General features: G+C 41.3%; 1 protein-coding gene across 6 annotated transcripts in view; it reads left to right on the top strand.

The window, feature by feature from the left end:
* The window catches only part of JADE3 (jade family PHD finger 3), a 151783-nt gene that overhangs the window by 4693 nt on the left and 134399 nt on the right, over nucleotides 1-12691 (top strand). The gene's annotated exons all lie outside the window — the stretch shown is intronic.

Here is a 12691-nt window from a genome sequence, read left to right as displayed (position 1 = left end):
TTAGATGACAAGGTTTATGAGTTAGGGAAGCCTTTGGTGTCATATCCAACACAGACTGTGGGGTCATGCCAACTTGCATTTTAATCCACCACTTGATTTTGACCAGTTACTTAACTTCACCATGCCTCAGTTTCTTCATCTGCCAAACCACACCTCTGAGATAATAATTAATTGAGGTAATAATTGCTCTGTTGGGCTTCCCTGGTGGCGCAGTGGTTGAGAGTCCACCTGCCGATGCAGGGGACACAGGTTGTGCCCCGGTCCAGGAAGAGCCCACATGCCACGGAGCGGCTAGGCCCGTGAGCCATGGACGCTGAGCCTGCGCGTCCGGAGCCTGTGCTCCACAACGGGAGAGGCTACAACAGTGAGAGGCCCGCATACCGCAAAAAAAAATAATAATAATAAAAATAATTGCTCTGTAAACATTCATTTCGTCTTCCCTTCAAAAAATACAGTATGGGGGGAATAGCATGAAAGGTACTAGGTATTAAGGTGAAATCCAAGGAGGTGTTTCTATTTTTCTGCAAATAAATATCTAATTACTAATTGTACTGAGTTGTGATGGAGATTACTATGAGATAATAGCAATAACAGCAGCGATGATTTGTTAACCATTTCTTGTGTGCTAAGCACTGTGTTAAGTGCTTATCACAGGGTATCTTTCTGAGGCTCAAAGAGGTGAAGCAAAGGTAACGTGCCTAAGGTCACACAGCAAGTAAGAGGTAGAGTGCTTCTGAGAGGGAGATCAGCAAGGTGCCCTGGAGCCTGAAGGATGAGCAGGAAAAAACAAGGTAAAAGTCAGAGAGAAGGGATTGCTAGGCAGAGGGAACAACAGGTGTTGTAAGGGCACTGAGATGGGAGAGAGATGTAGAAAGAATCCACAGAGGTTTGGCTAGGACCTGGGGAAAGAGATGAGATAGGCAGGGGAAAATTGACAGGGCCTTATGGGACCTCATTAAGGAGGTTGTGTTTTATTCCAAGGACTGGGGGAGGCTGCTGGAAGGTGTTTTTCAGTGTGTGTGTGTATTTAATCCAGAAAGGCATCTAGTGAGGCCTAAACAAAAGCGGTTTAAGAGAGTCATTTCCCTTTCAGTGTCCCACTTTGTGATCCAATAGAGGCAGTGTTTCTGGCCTAAATGTGTAGATTTTTTGTTTGGCTGCGTCGGGTCTTAGTTGCGGCACACAGGCTTCGTTGAGGCAGGCGGGATCCTCTGTTGCGGCACGCGGGCTCCTCTCTAGTTGCAGCGTGCGGGTTTTCTCTCTCTAGTAGTGGTTTGCGGGCTCCAGAGCGCGTGGGCTCTGTAGTTTGAGGCACACAGACTCTCTAGTTGTGGTGCACGGTCCTAGTTGTCCTGCGGCATGTGGGATCTTAGTTCCCTGACCAGGGATCAAACCCATGTCCCCTGCATTGGAAGGCGGATTCTTTACCACTGGACCACCAGGGAAGTCCCATGTATAGATCTTAAACAATTTTTACTGCCCACCATTAACATGGCTAAAAAGAGTTGCTGTGATGCTGGAAGAAGCTGGTCCTGTAGAATGCTTCTAGAAGGAGGTTTAATTGGGCTCTTATATCTGATGCTTTTTAGGCTGCATTAAGGGAGCTCTTTCAGCTTTCACCAAGCCCTGTCAAATGGGAAAAAAAGTAGAATTGAAGGAAAAAGTGATTCCTGGAAACCTGAGTTGTTGTTCATGTTAGAAATGGAACTGTTGAATATATAAGACTTTGGCTTAAATATATCATGATAAAGATGCTTCAGTGACTAAATGGAAATTTTTTGTGGAGTGTGTGTGTGTGTGTGTGTTTGGTGTGTGCCATCCGTGATGGCAGACAGTGCATTTATGAGAATCTGGGAAGACTGATGAATTTTTTCTATACTTATATATTTATTTATTCTCATCCAGGTACTGCAGGTTTTTCTGTTTGAAACTATTTCTTATGTGCAGAGTAAACTTCATAGGGAAAATCAGTGTTCTTTTCCCCTTTCCATATGTAGTGGACCACAAACATATTTACTTTGAAGTAGCCTATGTCAATTAGCTTTTCCTTCTTTTTTTTTTTTTTTTTTTTTTTTGGCAGGGAGGATAGTTAGCTGGCAGCTGGATGATCTAGGATGGCCTCGCTCACACATTTGGTAGTTGGCAGGCTGGTTGGTCTAGGAGGCCCTAAGCTGGGATGGCTCATCCCCACTCCAAATGGTCTCTCATCCAGCTGGCTAGTCTGGACTTGTTAACATCCTGGTCTCAAAGGCACAAAGAGTAGGAAGCGAGAGCAAGCACCAGTGCACAAGCACTTCTCAAGTGTCTGCTTGTGTCACATTTGATATTGTCCCATCAGCCAAACCACAGAAGTTCTTCCATGGCCAAGCCCAGAGTCGTTGTGGGAGGGGACCCTCCAGGGTGTGGACATAAGGAGATGTGAGAAAATTGGGGACCATTACCACAGTAATGTATAATAATTATTAATGAATATAGCAGCTTTTCCTTTGATAAATCATTTTAAATGCTCATTTGTAAATGTAGTGTATTCTTGAGACTAAGTAATATGATCATGCCACGTCTCTTCTATCAAGTGTGGAGCTGAGTGATGGTTTTTCTAGGAGGAAGCCAAAGGGAGACAGTGTGGCTCTAGATGTAGATACCATCATGAATGGCTTGGCTGCTCACTGATCTTGTGTGGCTATTATCAAAGGAGCCCCTGGGTTTCCTCAACCTCCCGTTCAAGCTTTATCACAAAAACTGTAGTGTACTAGACTGCACTAGGTTTTGTAGTCAAGCAAAAAGATGGCTAACTGGGAATCCATCACCACCTGAAAGATGAGAGAAACATTTGCATCCTTTCTTCATAACCTTTATGTGATTTATAGTTTTACCTAAGAGAAGAAATCCTTATTTAGGCATTATAATAAGGACAAAGGATTCTCTGTAGATATGTTTTATTTGGTTAAGATTTTAAAATCTCCCTGTGGTTGCTGTGAAGAATCCACCATTGTGCTGTAGAGTGGCCAGTGACTAGTAATTTGGGGAGTCAGCCTTTGGCTTTTGCTTGTGAAGATTTTAGAAGTAACACCTTTTACACACCTGAAATAGGCTTTACAACCAGCTTGTGGCCTGAAATACATTACATGAAAATGCAACTGGACCCTAGGAAGCATGTGTGGGAAAATGAATAGAAGGCTCACTTTGTACATCTTAGAGCTGTACATTTCTCTAGAAAATTGCCTGGTGATAGAATCTCAGCTTCCTTTTTTTCCTCCTAGGATAAAAATTAAAAATGAAAAATCCCTGACATTTTAAAAGTCAGTGACTTGCACCAGTCAGAATGGCCATCATCAAAAAATCTACAAACGATAAGTGCTGGAGAGGGTGTGGAGAAAAGGGAACCCTCTTGCACTGTTGGTGGGAATGTAAATGGATACAGCCACTATGGAGAACAGTATGGAGGTTCCTTAAAAAACTAAAAATAGAATTACCATATGATCCAGCAATCCCACTACTGGGTATATACCCAGAGAAAACCATAATTCAAAAAGACACATGCACCCCAATATTCATTGCAGCACTATTTACAGTAGCCAGCTCATGGAAGCAACCTAAGTGTCCATTGACAGATGAATGGATAAAGAAGATGTGGCACATATGTACAATGGACTATTACTCACCTATAAAAAGAAACGAACTTGAGTTATTTGTAGTGAGGTGGATGGACCTAGAGTCTGTCATACAGAGTGAAGTAAATCAGAAAGAGAAAAACAAATACCATATGCTAACACATATATATGGACTCTAAAAAAAAAAAAAAGGTTCTGAAGAACCTAGGGGCAGGACAGGAATAAAGATGCAGATGTAGAGAATGGACTTGAGGATATGGGGAGGGGATAGGGTAAGCTGGGACGAAGTGTAAGCTGGGACGAAGTGAGAGAGTGGCATGGACATATATACACTACCAAATGTAGAATAGCTAGTGGGAAGCAGCCACATAGCACAGGGAGAACACCTAGAGGGGTGGGATAGGGAGGGTGGGAGGGAGACGCAAGAGGGAGGAGATGTGGGGATATTTGTATATGTATAGCTGATTCACTTTTTTATAAAGCAGAAACTAACACACCACTGTAAAGCAATTATACTCCAATAAAGATGTTAAAAAAAGAAAAAGTGACTTGGAAATAGCCATCAAAATTATAAATGCACATATCATTTGAACCAGCAAACACTTCCAGGAATGAATTCAACAAATGTTTGCGTGTTACTCGGAATATTGCTTATAATAGCAAGAGTGGTTATAGCCTAAGGATCAATCAAGGCTTGATTATACAGTAGAATATTACATTGATATTGCATGATCTTCAAGATGTACAAAATGAAAAAAAAAGCAAGAAACAGAACAATGTGTATTGTATACTACTATTTGTATAAAATAGATAGTGGGGCAGTAATATGTAAATTTTTGCTTACATAAACATAAAATATTTCTGGAAGGATATTCAAGACACTGATAGCTTAGGGGCATACACGGCCTGTGTAGAAGGTGGGAGAGAGACTTTTCACTGCATAAACTTTTATATATACTTTTGGAATTTTAAGCCACGTGAATATATTACCCTATTTTAAAAATTAAGTACATTTATCTAAAAAGAGATGGTATATGGTTATGGTGATGTGAACTTCCATGAACTCCTACACAAGTTGACCTGGTCAGAACTATCCATGTTAAAAAATATATCCAGCCAGTTTTGTTTCCTAGAAATGCCTCAGAATAGTGTACTTCTGAATTTTTAACTATAGCCCTACCTTTTTCAGAATGTCATATGAATGGAATCATACAGTATGTAGCCTTTTTTGGTCTTGCTTCTTTTACTTGATTCATCTATGTTATGTGAAATAATAGCCTTTTCCTTTTTATCGCTGAATTGTATTCCATTGTATGGAATACAACGGTTCATTCACCTGTTTCAGGACAACTTGGTTACTTCCAGTTTCTTGGCTATTATGAATAAAGCTGAATAAATATTTTGTGTGGACATAAGTTTTCAGTTCATTTGGGTAGATACGTAGGAGTGGGATTGCTGAGTTTTTATAAGAAACTGCCAAACTGTCTTCCAAAGTGGTTCTACCATTTTGCATTCCTACCAGCCATGAAAATGAGGAGTGTATGTCAAGGTTCATCTTCCTGAATATGGATGTCCAGTAGTTCCAGAACCATTTGTTGAAAAGACTGTCCTTTCTCCATTGAATTGCTTTTGTACCTCTGTCAAAATGTGGTTATGCTTGTGTGGGTCTATTTCTGAGATCTCTGTTCTGTTGAATTGATCTTTGTGCCTGTCATTTTGCCATTACCACACTGTCTTGACTATTATAGCTTCATAGGATTCTTGAAATCAGGTAATATGGGTACTGTTATTTTTTCTTCTTTATCAGAGTTGTAGAGGTGAGAGAGGACATCCTTCATTTGTTCCAGTCTTAGAAAGCATTCCATCTCTCACCATTAAGTACGATGCTAGCTGTAGGGATTTTTTTTTTTAATATATACCCTCTTGTGCTGAAAAGAGTTAACATAGCAGGCCTGAGGCTGCTATCTTTAGAAGGCCTGCTTGCAAGGTTGGCCCTTGGCTGGTGTCTGGGAAATTGGCTTTTCAAACATTTTGAAAATAAAACATTATATTATACCTTCATTTATTCCTTTTCCAACGTTCTTCATTTCTTTATGCTAATCCAGCTTCCCATCTTATTCATAATCTTTCTGCCTGAAGAATTTTCCTTTAACATTAACTTTTATGCCAGATCTGCTGTCAGTAAATTCTGTTTTTGTTTGTATGAGAAAGTCTTTTTTTCCCTCACTTTTAAAGGACATTTTCATGGAATATGGAATTCTGAGTTGAGTTTTTTTCCTCTCTCAACATACTACTCCACTGTTGCCTTGCTTGCATCGTTTCTATAAAGTCTGCTGTAATTCTTATCTTTGTTCCTCTATAGCTAATTTGCCTTTTTTCCTCTGGCTTCCTTAAGTCTCTTTGTCTTTGCCTAGGTGTGGCCTTTTAGTTTTTTTCATATTTATGCTGCTTGGTATTCTCTGAGCTTCTAGTGTCTGTGGTTTGTTGCCTGTCACTAATTTAGAAAGTTCTCAGCCATTATTTCTTCAAATAATTATTGTGCCCCATTCTCTCTTTTTTTCTTCCTTCTGGGGTTCCAATTACAAATATATTATACTGTTTGTTATTGTCCCACAGTTCTTGAATGCTGTGTTCTATTTTTTCTCCCTTTTGTCTCTTTTTATTTTATTTTTATTGACCTGATCAACAAATTTGATCTTTATGTTCACTGATTCTTTCCTTGTTTGTGTCAGTTCTACTGTTGAGCATGGTGGTTTTTTACTCTTTTTTTATTGAGCATTTCCATTTGATTCTTTATCACAGTTAACATCTCTTTTCTGAAATTATCCATCTGCTCTTGCATATTGTCTACCTTTTCCATTAGAGTCTTTAACACAGTAATCATAATTCTTTTAGATTTCATTTCTGATAGTCCCAACTTCTGTGTCATACTGAATCTGGATCTGATGATTGTTTTGGCATTTGGAATATTTTCCTGCCTTTTATTATACCTCATAAATTTGTTAAAAGCTGAACATGGGCAGGAGAAGAACACAGGTTTCCTTCTGCTAGGCCTTTAGTGTGGGGATTTTAATTAATCTAGTCAGGAGTCTGCCTGTGTTCCATGTTTGTTTTTGCTATGGGCACCAGAGATTTCTGATTCCTCTAGTGATACCTTCTTTTTGACTCCTGCTTGGCTTTGGGTTTTTCCTTTGTGCTGTTTCCCAAGAGCTGTCTCTTACAGCTCTCCCAGTTGTATTTCAGTGTTACTAACCACATAACTGGTTTGCCAGGTGGTGGTTGCTGGGGGAGGGGGAGTTCTCTGATGATCTGATTAAGCCTCAGACTTAGGCAGGTACTGGAACTTGGGTCTTGAGTGTGTCCTTCACAAGATTTCCTGCCCTTTCTCCAGGAGTGGAGCTTCTTTTTCTTTTTCCTCTGTTCATTCGCCCAGCAGCAGTGAGTATTCACCAGTGTCCTCAAGCCATAGATTTTAAGTCTCCCCGAAAATTAAGCCTTTTGTTCTGTACTAGAGATAAAGGAAAGGGGTCTGGGTGGATTTCACAGTGAGTGCTATTTTCCTCAGCCAAACAGCACCTTCATGGAATCTTTCTCTGACATTTTTCCTGATCTTCCCTGTAGGAGCCTTGTGGGATTCCTTTTGGTAAAACTTGGAAGAGGATGGGAAACCCCTCCCCCACAACGTGGAGCCCAAGAGCTTCATACTCTCATGACATTCCATACTCTGGCCTCCAGTAATTTGTCAGAATCTCTAGTTTAATCTTCCTACCAGCTTACATGTTCGGATCCTGTGGCTACCTGCAGGCACCGGTCTCTTCAGATAGTGGGTTGGTGGTTTGCCCTATGACTTCACTTCTCTGATAGGTCCAAGAAGAGTCATTGATTTTCAGTCGATATAGCTTCTTTCTTGTAAAGGTGGAAATGATGACCTCCCAGTACTTTACATGACCAAGCTGAAACCTAAGTCCTCAAATAACTTTTAATCTACACAAATGTCTAATGTGCAGCCCATAGAAACTTAGTACAGGTTAGTTTTTTCCCCTTTTCTTTTTTTCAAACCCTTGAATTTTATAGTTTTATGGCTAGGGAGCCAGAAATAATTGATTCTGGCTTGGGTTCTGCCTATTTTAGGCTTTAAAAGCCTCTGTACCACTGGTAGTTATGTTATATGTTTGTCTTGCTCTCTTCTAAAATTCTGTGTATGCCTTTGGTAACTATTGAGCATGTTGTTAGCACTCAATAATAATTTGCCTCATTCAAAATTAGAGCATGATTTAGCCTTTCTAGATCATAGAGTTTGTTAGTGACCATGTGTTTGTTGTTTTTATTCTTCACATTTCCAGGTGCAATTCAGTTCAGCTGATAGTTGTTGAGTGCCCACTGTGCTATGAGTGAGGCACTAAGTGTTAAGTAGAATACAAGCCTGACCTGGTAAATGGAGTAACCAAGGGGTTCCTGAAGGCAATGGAAGCCCCATGGATGGAAGGAAATTGCAACTTGGGAAACATCTCCATTTCAATCTAGGATTTTTTAAATTCTTTTTAAATTTTTATTTTTAATTATACTAGTGATACATGAATGAATTCTAGTAAAAACTGAAAAGTTTTTACTAGAGCCATGGTTGTCCATGACATCCTTATGACATTCTCATTCCGTCACATTCTCCTTCCCAAAGTTAATTTTGACTACTTACTTTTGTTTTACTGTGCAAATTGCTATATCAAACGTATCATCTAATAAGTTTACTGAAATACTTAAAATTTTTTTTTTTTATTTTTGGTCGTGCCACACAGCATGTGGGATCTTAGTTCCCCGACCAGGGATCAAATCCATGCCTCCTGCTGTGGAAGCGCAGGGTCTTAACGACTGAACCGCCAGGGAAGTCCCGTGAAATATTTTTATATTTAAGGGAATAAGCACCCAAATTCATTTAACTTTTAAAGAATGTTTATTAGGGGTAACTGTCATCATTTAGGTTGGATATGTGGCCTAATAATGATTCTTTGCTTCACATTATGATGTAACTCTTCTGATTTTTAAACCTGAAAACCTAGTGTTGGTGACAGAACTGTAAAAGTTTATTTTGAGTAAATAAGAAATACAGAAATTCGTACTGACTGAAAAGATGACGACCTGTTGCCTTTTTCTTTAATTATCATAGTATAATTGACTTTTCTGGGGTGTGTATAGTTCAGTGGATTTTGACACGTATAGATCAGTGTAACCACTACCACAGTCAAAGTACAAAACAGTTCCACCACCCTAGGAAACTCCTTTGTGCTACCTCTTTCAGTCATACTATGTTCTCACCCCAACTGCTGGCAGCCACTGATCTGTGCTCTATCACACTATAGTTTTGTCACTTTGATGTCACATAAATGGAGTCAGACTATATGTAATATTTTGAGGGTTTTTTTCACTCAGCATAATGCTTTTGAGATTCATCCAAGTTGTGTGTATCAAATAGTTTGTTCCTTTTTATTACAGAGTAGTAGTCTATTATATGAAACCACATTTTGGTTGTTTCCAGTTTTGGGTGATTAAAAGTAGGGCTGCTGTAAAAATTCATGTGCAAGTGTTTGTGTGCACATAAATTTGCATTTCTCTAGGGTAAATACCTGAGAGTGAGATTGCTAGAATTACACTGCCATTCATGGTAAAACTAGTTAGCTAGAGTTTAAATGCTAGAAATGGATAGAGTAACAAAGACCCAAATTGTTTAAATCTTGCTTTTGCTTCTTACTAGCTATGCAACCTTGAGTGAGTTTAACCTCTTTGTGCCACAGTTTCCATATTTGTAAAATGAAGTTAACAATAACAACCACTGGGATTATTGTGTGGGATTAATGGCATATTTTAAAAATTTATTTATGTTTGTCTGTGTTGGGTCTTAGTTGCTGCATGCAGGCTTTCTCTAGTTGTGTCAAGCGAGGACTACTCTTCATTGGGGTGTGCAGGCTTCTTATTGTGGTGGCTTCTCTTGTTGCGGAGCATGGGCTCTAGGCATGCAAGCTTCAGTAGTTGCAGCACATGGGCTCAGTAGTTGGGGCACGCGGGCTCTAGAGTACAGGCTCAGTAGTTGTGGCGCATGGATTTAGTTGCTCTGCGGCATGTGGGATCTTCCCGGACCAGGGATCAAACCCATGTCCCCTGAATTGGCAGGTGGATTCTTAACCACTGTGCCACCCGGGAAGTCCTATATTGATGGCATATTAAGAATAAAATGCTGATCGGGACTTCCCTGGTGGTCCAGTGGTTAAGACTCTACATTCCCAATGCAGGGGGCCTGGCTTTGATCCCTGGTCAGGGAACTAGATTCCACGTGCCACAACTCAGAGCCTGCATGCCACAACTGAGAAAAGACCCCACATGCTGCAACTAAAAAAAGACCCCACATGCCTCAACAAAAGATCGTGCATGCTGCAACAAAGATACTGCATGCCGCAACTAAGACCCGGCACAGCCAAATAAATAAATATTTAAAAAAGAATAAAATGCTGATAAATGTCTGGCATATTAAATGTATTATTATACTTATCTCATGTTTAATAAAACGTTTTCTTGTCAGAGACATTCGCCTTTAGTCAATTAAAATAGAGAAATTAAATAATCCATAGGAGGGAGCTTCAAAATGGCGGAAGAGTAAGATGTGGAGATCACCTTCCTCCCCACAAATACATCAGAAATACATCTACGTGGGGGAACAACTCCTACAGAACACCTACTGAACGCTGGCAGAAGACCTCACACTGCCCCAAAGACAAGAAACTCCCACGTACCTGGGTAGGGCAAAAGAAAAAAGAAAAAACAGACAAAAGAATAGGGACGGGACCTGCACCAGTGGGAGGGAGCTGTGAAGGAGGAAAGGTTTCCACACACTAGGAAGCCCCTTCTCGGGCGGAGACTGCTGATGGCAGAGGGGGGAAGCTTCGGAGCCACGGAGCAGAGCACAGCAACAGGGGTGTGGAGGGCAAAGGGGAGAGATTCCCGCACAGAGGATAGGTGCCGACCAGCACTCACCAGCCCAAAAAGCTTGTCTGCTGGGAGCTGAGGCTCTGGCTTTGGAGGTCGGATCCCAGGGAGAAGACTGGGGTTGGCTGTGTGAACACAGCCTGAAGGGGGCTAGTGTGCCACAGCTAGCCAGGAGGGAGTCCAGGAAAAAGTGTGGACCTGCCTAAGAGGCAAGAGACCATTCTTTCGGGGTGCGCGAGGAGAGGGGATTCAGAGCACCGCCTAAACGAGCTCCAGAGAAGGGCGCGAGCTGCGGTTATCAGTGCGGACCCCAGAGATGGGCATGAGATGCTAAGGCTGCTGCTGCAGCCACCAAGAAGCCTGTGTGCAAGCACAGGTCACTGTCCACACCTCCCCTCCTGGGAGCTTGTGCAGCCTGCCACTGCCAGGGTCCCGTGATCCAGGGACAGCCTCCCCGGGAGAACGCACGGCGCGCCTCAGGCTGTTACAACGTCATGCTGGCCTCTGCCGCCGCAGGCTTGCCCCGCATTCTGTACTCCTCCCTCCGCCCGGCCTGAGTGAGCCAGAGCCCCCGAATCAGCTGCTCCTTTAACCCCGTTCTGTCTGAGCAAAGAACACACGCCCCCAGGCGACCTGCACACAGAGGCGGGTCCAAATCCAAAGCTGAACCCCAGGAGCTGTGCGAACAAAGAAGAGAAAGGGAAATCTCTCCCAGCAGCCTCAGGAGCAGTGGATTAAATCTCCATAATCAACGTGATGTATCCTGCATCTGTTGAATACCTGAATAGACAACGAATCATCCCAAATTGAGAAGGTGGACTTTGAGAGCAACGATATATATGGTTTTTTTCCCTTTTTTCTCCTTTTATGAGTGTGTATGTGTATGCTTCTGTGTGTGATTTTCTCTGTATAGTTTTGCTTTTACCATTTGTCCTGGGGTTCTGTGTGTCCGTTTTTTTTGTTTGTTTAAGTATAGTTGTTAGCATTTGTTATCATTGGCTGATTTGTTTTTTGGTTTGGTTGCTCTCTTCTTTCTTTCTTTTTTATTACTTAAATTTTTTTAATAATTATTTTTTATTTTATTTTACTTTATTTTATTTTATTTTATCATCTTCTTTCTTTCTCTCTTTTTTTTCTCCCTTTTATTCTGAGCCATATGGATGACAAGCTCTTGGTGTTCCAGCCAGGTGTCAGGGCTGTGCCTCTGAGGTGGGAGAGCCAAGTTCAGGACACTGGTCCACAAGAGACCTCCCAGCTCCATGTAATATCAAACAGTGAAAATCTCCCAGATATCTCCATCTCCATGCCAAGACCCAGCTCTGTTCAACAACCAGCAAACTACAGTGTTGGACACCCTATGAGAAACAACTAGCAAGACAGGAACACATCCCCATCCATTAGCAGAGAGGCTGCCTAAAATCATAATAAGGCCACAGACACCCCAAAACACACCACCAGACGTGGACCTGCCCATCAGAAAGACAGGGTCCGGCCTCATCCACCAGAACACAGGCACTAGTCCCCTCCACCAGGAAGCCTACACAACCCACTGAACCAACCTTAGCCACTGGCGCCAGACACCAAAAACAACAAGAACTATGAACTGCAGTCTGTGAAAAGGAGACCCGAAACACAGTAAGTTAAACAAAATGAGAAGACAGAGAAACACACAGCAGATGAAGGAGCAAGGTAAAAACCCACCAGACCAAACAAGTGAAGAGGAAATAGTCTACCTGAAAAAGAATTCAGATTAATGATAGTAAAATGATCCAAAATCTTGAAAATAGAATGGAGAAAATAGAAGAAACGTTTAACAAGGACCTAGAAGAACTAAAGAGCAAACAAACAGTGATGAACAACACAATAAATGAAATTAAAAATTCTCTAGAAGGGATCAGTAGCAGAATAACTGAGGCAGAAGAATGAATAAGTGACCTGGAAGATAAAATAGTGGAAATAACTACTGCAGAGCAGAATAAAGAGAAAGGAATGAAAAGAATTGAGAACAGTCTCAGAGACCTCTGGGACAACATTAAATGCACCAGCATTTGAATTATAGGGGTCGCAGAAGAAGAAGAGAAAAAGAAAGGGACTGAGAAAAAATTTGA

The sequence above is a fragment of the Pseudorca crassidens genome, chromosome X (genome assembly GCF_039906515.1).
Source record: "Pseudorca crassidens isolate mPseCra1 chromosome X, mPseCra1.hap1, whole genome shotgun sequence".
NCBI lineage: Eukaryota > Metazoa > Chordata > Mammalia > Artiodactyla > Delphinidae > Pseudorca > Pseudorca crassidens.
This window is presented reverse-complemented; position numbering and strand designations above follow the sequence as displayed.